This window comes from Pinus tabuliformis, chromosome 5_2 (assembly GCF_031772625.1).
Source record: "Pinus tabuliformis cultivar Carrire ecotype Pingquan chromosome 5_2, CPIR1, whole genome shotgun sequence".
Lineage (NCBI taxonomy): Eukaryota > Viridiplantae > Streptophyta > Pinopsida > Pinales > Pinaceae > Pinus > Pinus tabuliformis.
The window spans coordinates 696,532,253-696,542,582 of record NC_142306.1 but is presented as its reverse complement, the minus strand read 5'-3'; the positions used below and the strand labels follow the sequence as shown (position 1 = coordinate 696,542,582).

At 39.2% G+C, this 10,330-nt stretch overlaps 1 pseudogene across 4 annotated transcripts; it reads right to left on the bottom strand.

Moving 5' to 3' along the window:
* Positions 1-284: 284 nt before the first annotated feature.
* On the bottom strand, positions 285-8,824 carry LOC149161031 (pentatricopeptide repeat-containing protein At3g12770 pseudogene; annotated as a pseudogene). Of its 4 annotated transcripts, none has more exons than XR_016261824.1 (4): positions 6,135-8,824; positions 1,042-1,374; positions 832-893; positions 285-348 (listed from the first exon to the last, which is right to left on the bottom strand). The product of XR_016261824.1 is annotated as a pentatricopeptide repeat-containing protein At3g12770 pseudogene, transcript variant X3 (transcript). The 4 variants fall into 4 exon arrangements; XR_016261822.1 differs by having other exon boundaries at positions 1,051-1,374; XR_016261825.1 differs by having other exon boundaries at positions 1,051-1,374; positions 6,245-8,824.
* Positions 8,825-10,330: the final 1,506 nt, after the last annotated feature.

The following is a 10,330-nucleotide window of genomic DNA, read 5'->3' as shown; positions in this document are numbered from 1 at the left end:
TTCACAACACACAAGTTCTGTCACTTGTTCTCTCTATACGAGTGCTTTCTTCACCCAAACTACTTGATATCGAGTTTGTAGCAACATTTAGCCCACAATCATTCCTCTCGACTGAAAAATGAAACTGTAATTAACTAAAATTGCTTTTTCTGACATCGTTCTATTTAAGTGCTTCATCATAGCTAAACTGGGAAAAAGCATATTAAAGACCCTTGCTACCTGAATCAGAAAATTTTTTTGTTGGCATAATGCTAACGATTTTGCCTCATCTTCCACGGATATAATAGAGATCCCAAACGCCTTATTTTTTCTGCTTTGATTCATAGGACTTGCCAGAGGTGACTTTGTCTGATTTTGCAAAATAAAAAAATCGTCAGTGAAAGTTGATAATGTTCTCATTGGTCAGCTAATAACAAAAGTTACTCTAACAATATAAATTTGTGTGAAAAATCAGTCATTTTTTTTCCAAAACAGAAAATGGTGAAAGCATTTATTTTTGGCTTCCATTTTAATTTGGACTTGCCAGGGGTGACTTTGTCTGATTTTGCAAAATCAAAAAATCGTCAGTGAAAGTTGATAGTGTTCTCATTGGTCAACTAATAACAAAAGTTACTCTACTAATATAAATTTGTGTGAAAAAGATCAGTCATTTTTTTTCCAAAACAGAATATGGTAAAAGCATTAATTTTTGGCTTCCGTTTTAATTTGGTGCATAAAGCTCCCTCATAAACAAAAGCAATATAAACAGGTACAGGATGAAGAGACGGTTTTATCTTAGAATGTTATAAAAGGATATATTTTGAAGCTTGCCGAACTTCGGGCCATGATTACCCAAGAACTATAAGTAATTGCCAATCACCATAATCTTCACCATCCATTAGCTTTCCCGCCAACTGAATACAACATCATTACATCATATAAGTACCAGGAATAGATTCAATTCCTAGTACAAATCGTAGAAACAATATATGAAACTTCTTCAGACTGTAAGGATAATTCTTGTTAAAAACAATTCTCATAGATCACTTTCAAAACACCAACCTGAGTTACCTATTGTCAACAGAAGAACATCCATGACTGTCAAAGGCCTCCACAAGCCTGGAAGAAAGTTCATGCATGACAACTTTGTTTTGTTTGTGGAAGAAATTTTTCTTTTTATTTTGAAATTATATGCTGCTATAAAGCCCCGAGGGTTAGCTCAATTAGTCGAGTCCCTGTTGTTAAAGCACCTTTGCTATTGAGAGGTCACAGGTTCAATTCTCTCAACACTCTCGGGGTCGGCCTCCATGGTTGAGCAAACAGGAAGTGATCCCTTCGGGTGGATCTGCCTGATACAAATATTCTGTGGACGTAGTGTTCACCGATCTCTGGGATCTGTGAACCACAAAAAAAAAAAAAATTATATGCTGCTATACCAGTTATAGCTGTAAATATCACCAAAAAAACCTGTCACAACCTCATCTGTGCATTTGTAAAGTTGATCACTCTTAGGTAAAGGACAAAATTTAAATTAAGGTAAATATGATGCTGAATAAGAACTATTTTTAGTTTTCCCACTAACTCGTATCTAATAAAAGTCAACTAAATAATTGTTTTACATAAGCAACACCATATCGAACAGATGTATAGTTGTGAGCTTGGTATCAAGAAACAACAATGCAGAATGAAAAACAACCACTCATTCCTTTATAAGAACAACTACGCAAACAGTCAATGCACTAGTGTCTGAGATAACTAGAAGTACTGACAAAAACATAAGCCGGGATTAGTTATTTTTACTGGAGACAATGTAGAGGAGTAAAGTGGTTAAAGCTGCTCTATACAAAATGCTACCAGGGTGGCATCGTGGAGCCACAAATACTTCTGAACCCTCGTAGATCTAGAGGTCTGGCTATGGGTTGGAGTACATATTTTATTTTGAATGGTTCTAGGAAATTAACTCTGCTCGTTACCAATTTTCTTCCTAGAGGGTTGGAAAAGGTTTTTTATCTTGTCAAAATTTATAGCTTGAGCTCACATAAGAAGGAATGTTGGGAAGAGTTGTTATCTCATGAGGCCTTCTCCAAAGAAAACATCATTTGTGGCAAAAAATTCAGTGACAGAACCCTTTCACTGATTACTTTAGGTGAAAATTTGAAATACGAGGTTGGTAGATGTGAAGCCTATTGACTTAAAAGCCACCTGGAGGAACAATAGGCCAGGTAGGAAGGCCATTGCGAAACAAGTGGATTGTTTTCTGAGTTTTGGGGGTCTTCTATCTAGCAGTGATAGATATTAACCTTGCATGGTAGCAAGGGGGGGTTCAAATCACTTGCCTATCTTCATGTAGCTAGATCAGGGAGACAACAAACCTCCATTTCCATTCAAGTTCAACCCTATTTGTCCTGAATAGGAAGATAAGGTAATTTATTACTGTCCAACTACTAAGCACAAATAGGTCAATGGGACTACTAAATCCAAGAGTGTGGGATACAAGGTGGTAGCTCAAAGGCTGCCCCTATAAAATCATGATGAAAGTAGATATAAACTATAGTAGATAAGAACTATAGTCTAATACCATGGAATAGAGAAGCAAAGTGGTGATGCAAATATGTGCAAGTACTGTAGAGAACCCAAAAACAAAACCTCCAATGAGGGAGGGGGGATGATGTCTTGCTTGGGGGGCAATGATCAACACCTGCTGATGCTCTCTCTCCTAATCTTTGTGGCCAAAGAAAAGAAACTCATCATAGATAACTGATCAGAGGATTTGGAAGAGCTTGGAAATCTGGTCTGAGAAATGTTTTGTTGTCCAGATGATATAGCCCTATGTTGAGAACTAAAGGAAGTCTCCTATCTGTTGGTGTCGTGTGAATTATTTTGGAAACTGCAGTGACATCCCCATAAGGGCTTTGCTACTAAGCCCAGATGTCTCCAGGGGTCTCACAGATCTAACCACTGATGTAGTGTTGGTCGTCGCCTGCCTCTGTCTACTGGGAGCACAGAAAAGAAAGAAGCAAGCAGCCTAGAGGTGTCCAATCTAGAAGGGTGTGGCTGAAGTGAGTGGGATCCAAATCCAAGGGCCTCCCTCATGTATAAGGCTGGGCATTTCTGGTCCAAAAACTAGAAGGTGGAGAGAGAGTTTTGAGACTCCCTGAAAAGACAGTGAAGTCATCCTCTAATTTCATAATAGATGGAACATCAAAGGATGAAGTGCTCCTTCATCTCAATCTCATGAAAATGGCAGAGCTGGCAGATCCTGTCTCCCTGTGTGATATGATTACTGACTTCAACCTAAAGCTGATGAGAACTGACTCAAAACAGCCCAAGAGGGATCCTAAAGTATACAAAGATTTGGTCCATGAGGAATGGGCAGCATACAATTTGGAATTAGGGGATGCCATGGAGCAATTTCAAAGGAATCTACTAAACGCCAAGAAAGGGACTACAGAGTGCTCTATTAAAGATTTATTGATTCACAGGCATAGCTGGTGGCAATTGAGGCAAGGTTGGAATCCTTAATGGATACTAGTAGAGGTTTGTGCCAGTCTATAGAGGAAATGCAGCTACTCTAGGATCTTGAGGAGGAATGAAATAGGTTGCTAAAGTGGAAAGAGGCTAAATGGAGAAGAAGAACAGGGTTACACTGGTACACAAAGGAGATACAAATACAAAGTTTTCCAACAATTCGATCAAGCCCAAAATTCAGAAAACACTATCTGATCCATTTAAGACAGTAGTGGGGTTGTATGTAAGAGTTTCTGTGAGATTTCTACGGTGGCAATTCCACAATACAGATTTGTCTACACAAAGCCTTCTCGGGAAAACATAAGAGAGATCATTGCCATGCTTTCATTTTTTGACAAAATGATCTCATAAGAACAAAATGTAGAATTAATGGTTCCTATTGAAAGGAATAAGCTCCTGGGTCTGTTAAAATAATTCCAGAAGAACAAAGCCCCTGCGTAAAATCATTCCAGAAGGACAAAGCCCCTGCACTTGACGAATGGATGATTGTACTTTATTTGAGGTTTTATGACATGATTGCTAGTGATCTCATTCAAGTGGGAAAGGAGTCTAGAAGGGTTGGCAAAATGCCAGAAATCAACACTACTTTCATTTCAAACATACCCAAAATGGACAATCCCTCGACCTATGATGACCATCAGCCAATATTCTTGTGCAATTACATCTACAGGATTATCACAAACACTATAGTGTTGAGACTCAAACCAATACCATCAACAGCTATATCTTCAGGGCAATTTGGCTTTCTGGAAGGGAGTTCCAATATGGATGTTGTAGGTCTGGCACAAGAAGCTCTTCACCTGATCAAGTTTAAAAACATCCTTGCTCTTTTGTCAAAATTGATCTAACCAAGGCATGCTATCGAGTAAGTTGGTTGTATCTCAGGTTCATCATGCTGCATGTTAGTTTTGGAGTGGAATTTATTCAGTGGATGGAAGATTGCTTCTCTTCAGTAACATTCGTAGTTTTAATTAATCAGTTAGTGTCTTCTTTATTCAAACCATCTAGGAGTCTTAGAAGAGGTTGCCATCTATCTCCTTTGTTGTTCTTGTTAGTAATATAAAGGATGAGCAGATATCCGAAATCTATGAAATGCATGAGGAGTATTAGAGGCAACAAGGTGTCCAAAGATGTCTCTATGATGCACCTACAATTTGTGGATGATGCACTGAGATTATAAGTTATGGTTTTGCGCAAGCGTCAAGAACAAAAAGGTATCAAGAGAGCCCACAAACTTCTTTGTGGAACAACGGCAATGGTGATAAATGAAAGGAAGGGACTTTAACATATCCTTCCCAATTCTCAAAAACAATTGAGCACCAATGTACTACTTTATCAAGTTACTCCTTTTGACCAAGTTTTAAAGTATTTGGGCTTCAACCTGAGGAGAAATGACTATCAACTTGGAATTGGTAGTGGCTCATTAGGAGAATCAAGAAGAAGATATGTTCATGGTACAATAGAAGGTCATCAATTGCTGGCTAGTTAATTTTAATTAAAGTTATTTTGGAAGCAAGGAATGACTACATTTTTCAGGGTTAAGTGTCCTCACTGGACCAAGTTGTACACAAAATTTAGAGCACTTTGAGTGTTTTGGACTCTCACCACAAGAAGAAGAAGAGGGTAGTGTCCCAACTTGAACTGGAGAAATTTAACCTGTAGGTTTTTTCAATGGGCACCACAAAGGAACCCAGGGCCGTGTGGACAGGTGATTGGTGTTGGGTGGTGGTGATGGTGTTGGGGGAAGTAGGGTAGCAGTTTATATTTATCAAATACCCATTAACGCTCATTTGAATCTGGGTCAGTGTTGGGAGAAACAGTATGGCTGAATTGAGAGTTGTTTTCATTTTGACGACATTGGCCACTGAACTTGGGATTGATAATATACATGCAGTTGGGGATTCTATGCTTGTTATCAAATGGGCTTCAAGTGAACAAGCAGGAAGCAATGGAGTTTTGAGGTTTGTTGACAGTAGTGATGGATGTTCAGAAAAAATTTCTGGGGATTTATTTTATGCACACCATTCATGAAAACAATTATGAAGTGGACTGTTTACCCAAAACGTCTGTATATGCCCTATTTGGCAAGTTGAAGACAGTATGCTAGAACTTTAGAGCGGCCACTCAGGAGGATTTTTTAGCAACCGGTCATATTTTCTTTCTAGGTAAACCTGTTGTCGCTAAGATTTTAATCTGCAGATGCTAGAAATTAGAAAACTCTATTTCATGATCTAGGAAGGTTATGCTATGAAACATAACCCTGCTGTTAGATAGGAGTCAATGTTGTCAATGTGTTATTACAAATTGGAGATTCAACTTGGAACTGGAGTTCAAATTTTGTTTTGTAGATCAATGAGTCTTTGAGCTATTTGGTGTTCATATGAAATAAAATGGACATGAAACCTTTCCTTCGAAAAAGAAATAATTATAATAGTCACTTGGGTTTAGTTTGTAAATATTGTCCCACATTTTACTTCCTATAGATGATCATTTGCTTGAAAACCTATAATATTGTTATAGCCCTTCAATATAACTATTCTCAGCCACTTTAAATATCATCACATATAGTACCCTCTCAAGTTGAAATCGAAACACATGAAAAACTCTGTGAAGAAATCGTTGCATACCAGCTTATTGGACCTTTGATTTCCAAGTGCATAATAGCTGAAAATAAAATGTAGCTGAGCTCTAGCTACACCTAAGTGTCATAATATGCATAAGGTTGTTGCCTGCTTACATAGTATCACCAGTACTCCCTACAAGAACACTGACCATCTTTAAAATGATGGAAACGGTTGGCATCCCTTACAACTATTTGTCGACCAACAATCTGGGAGATAAGCTTGATGGCAACATGGCAGTCAATACAAATTCGCAAGTTTTTAACAACAGTAATAGTTGTTCCCTGAGGTGTGCAGAGAAGCCCAAAAGCAATAGCAAGCCTTTCACTGTGGTGGCTGAGAAGAAGTTCCTTCTGCTCATCCTCTATATCATACAATGCCATATTCTTGTCAGGCACAAACCCTGCTTCCCTCATCTGCTGAGCTAAATTATCCAACATTGCATAAATTTCCTCTGTTTGTAGATGTGATCTATCTCCTGCAACAAATGCATGTATCTTGCTCTTTAACTCTATCCAACTGTATCCAGGCTGCTTTTGCACACCTTTGTCTCTCATTAATTTTCTCATCTTTGCAACGTCATTCCATCTACCTCTGGCAGCATAAATATTTGACAGTAGCACATAATTCCCTGAATTTTCAGGCTCCAAATCAAAAAGACGTTTGGCAACACGTTCTCCCAGTTCATCATTGCAATGAGTTCTACAGGCACTAAGCAAGCCTCCCAACACACAAGCATTAGGTTTAACTGGCATGTTGTCAATAAGGTCATATGCTTTATCTATATACCCAGCACGACCAAGAAGGTCAACAATGCATGCATAATGCTCCATGCAGGGTGTGATATTGTATTGACTCATTTGAGAAAAGTAATGCAAACCTTCATCAACCATGCCTGCGTGGCTGCATGCGGACAAAACACCAGTAAAAGTCACATTATCTGGCTTCATGCCTGCTTCTTGCATGTGATTAAAGAGCATAAGAGCATCCTCCCCATGCCCATGGACAGCATAGCCTGCAATCATTGCATTCCATGAGACCAAGTTTTTATCATGCAATTTATCAAATACTTCACGAGCATCTTTTATACTCCCACATTTGGCATACATATCTACAAGGGCACTTCCCACAAAGACATCCAGCTTAAACTCTGTTCTGATTATATAATCATGAATCTCCCTGCCTTGTGGGCGAGCAGCCAAGTTGGCACATGCTGAAAGAATACATGTAATGGTGATGGAATTGGGTTTTATGCCTGCAAGCTGCATTTCGCAGAAGAGCTTCAATGCCTCAGTACCATTTCCATTCTGGGCATACCCTGCAATCATTGCATTCCATGAGATGACATCTGGCTTCACACCTGTGAGTTGCATTGCATTAAAGTGTTTGAGGGCCTCATCACCATAACCATTCTGAGCATAGACTCCAATTATTGAGGTCCACATAGTCACATTAGGGTTCAAACCTGTTGATTCCATTTGACTAAAAAGTTCCAATGCATCCTTACATTGCCCATTCTGGGCATAACCAGTAACCAGTGCAGTCCATGTGATCAAGTCTGGCTTCATACCTATTGACTGCATTCGATGAAAGAGTCTTAGGGACTCATCGGTATTTCTATTCTGGGCATATGCCGCAATAATAGCATTCCACGAGGCTACATTTCTCTGACACATTTTCTCAAACACACAGCGCGCAATTCCTAGATTGTTGCACTTAGCATACATGTCTACAAGGGCACTTCCCACAAAGGCATCCGGTTCCATTTTACTTCTAATAATATAACCATGGATTTCCTTGCCTTGTGGCAGAGCCATTAGCTTCGCACATGCCGGAAGAACACTTGCTAAGGTGATCACGTTGGGCTTTACACTTGACACTTGCATTTGACGAAACAACTTCAGGGCCTCGCCTCCATGTCCATTCTGAACATAACCAGCAACCATGGCATTCCACGAAACCACATTTCTATCAGGCATTTTGTTAAACACTAGCCGTGCCTCTTCTACACTCTTGCACTTGGCATACATATCTATAAGCGCACTACCCACAAAGACATGCAACTCAAACCCACTTCTCCTTATGCTTTCATGGATTTCCTTCCCCTCTTCTAACGCATTCAAACTAGCACATGCCTTGAGAACACTGGGAAAAATAAAATTATCGGCCTTCACGCCTTCCTCCTGCATCCGATAGAAAAGCCTTAGAGCCTCCTGGCATTGCCCATGCCTTGAATACCCAACAATTACTGATGCCCAACACGCCGGATTTCGTTCAGGCATTTTATCAAACAATTTGCGTGCATCCTCCAAACTTCCGCATTTGGAGTACATAATGACAAGTTTAGTTATTAAAAAAACATTGAGACGAATTCCAGCATTCAGCATGTGCATGTGGACTTGTTTTCCCTCTGTCAATGCTTTTACATGTCCACAATTTTGCAGGAGACAGGAATAAGATTCAGAGCCTACCTCGAACCCTTGCCTCTTCTCCATACCATGCAAAGCTTGGACCGCCTCTTTCAACCGCCCTTCCTTACATAACCTAATTAGGTGTTCATCCATGCTAGTTCCACTTCGTTTTCGTGGCGGTTCGGCTGCAATTGTTGTCCAGCATGTATTATGTATTAGTGTATGCAGATCCAGTGGATTTCTTAGATGTCTATTTTGTAAGGTATTAAAAAAAGGTAAGATCACATATAATGTGTTGGTGTATATATATGTATATATATGTAAGTATATAACTACTTTAAAAATGCAGCAAAAAAATCAAATAGTTGGTGTATCTAGATCTTGTTAATGAAAGAGTGAACATCTTTTTCAAAAGAAAAAAGAAGTAGGAGCTTCAAAACCGTTAATTTTGCAAAGTTGTTTGAACCTTCACCTGGAAAAAATGTGACTCTATCAAAAACAAAATCACACTTCCCCAACAAAGTCTTAGCTCACCCTGGGCTGCCCCATAAAAAAACCTGCAGTTCGGAATTATCAATCCGGGATTGAGTAACAATCCTACTTGAATGAATTGTTTGAGGCTTAGGCAAAAAGTCTAATATAGTGAGTGATTGAGCCGCGGTGATCTCCAGAGGCGTTAAGCAATAATTAAAAATGGTTTTATTCCTAGCAAGCCATATACCCCAACAAATTAATAGAGGCACCACCTTGAAGGATCTTACCCCTCAAAAAAAAACACCATTCAAACCATGCCTCCAAGAGTTCCTCTGCTTGCCATTGACAGTCTTGTTCAAGTTTATTTGAAACTAAATGCCAAATAGAATTTTTGTTAGGGCAAGTAACCAACATATGGTTGACATATTCCTCCACATCTTTACACAAAGCACACCAGCTGGGTCCTTCAAATTTCCCCTTACGTAAATTATCCCAAGTTGGGACTTTGTTCGCGAAGGCACACCACATGAACAATCTAGACTTTGCCGGGAATTTTAGTTTCCATAGCAGCTTCCACTATTCGACATGTTCCTCGGGCAGTCTATCTGCAATAAGATGGGAGTATCCCACTTTTGGAGAATAGAAATCGTTTGGATCAAATGGCCAAACTAATTCATCTTCTTTTTTAGTCAACCTAATATGGGTTGCCCTTAAAGCCTCTATATATCCATTCCATGATAACAGCAGCTCCCAGGGAAGGCCCAAATGTCTACCTGATAACCATCCTTGAGCCCATAAATTATTTTGAACTGGATCTGCTACCTGATTTAATGTGATCCTACCTCTTTCTTGTAGAAAGGTTTTCAGCTCTAGGGGAAATCTATGATCATTATTGCTTCCAAACTATGGGTCTAATCCTATTCTTAGATGGGATACGTCTTCAATTTTCCATGCCAATGTAGATTCCATTAACGGAAAGGAAGAAATGACAACTTTCTAAATGATTGTAACAATGAGTTTCTTCTTATTTGGACTCTAAATCCATTCCTCTATGGACAATGGATAAATGTATTTCCTATGTACCACCTTCGTCCATAAACTTTGAGCGGTGATCAATCTCCAACCAACTTTTGCAACTAGAGCTTTTGAAAAGAGTGGCAAATTTTTTAGTCCCCATCCTCCCTAGGCCTTCGGAAGAGTTATCATGTCCCATTACACCCAAGGAAGAACAAATTGAGAAGACGACCCTGACCAAAGAAATTTGAGACGAAGTTTCCTCATCATTTCTAAAATGCCCTGTGGAATCCAAGAGAGTGG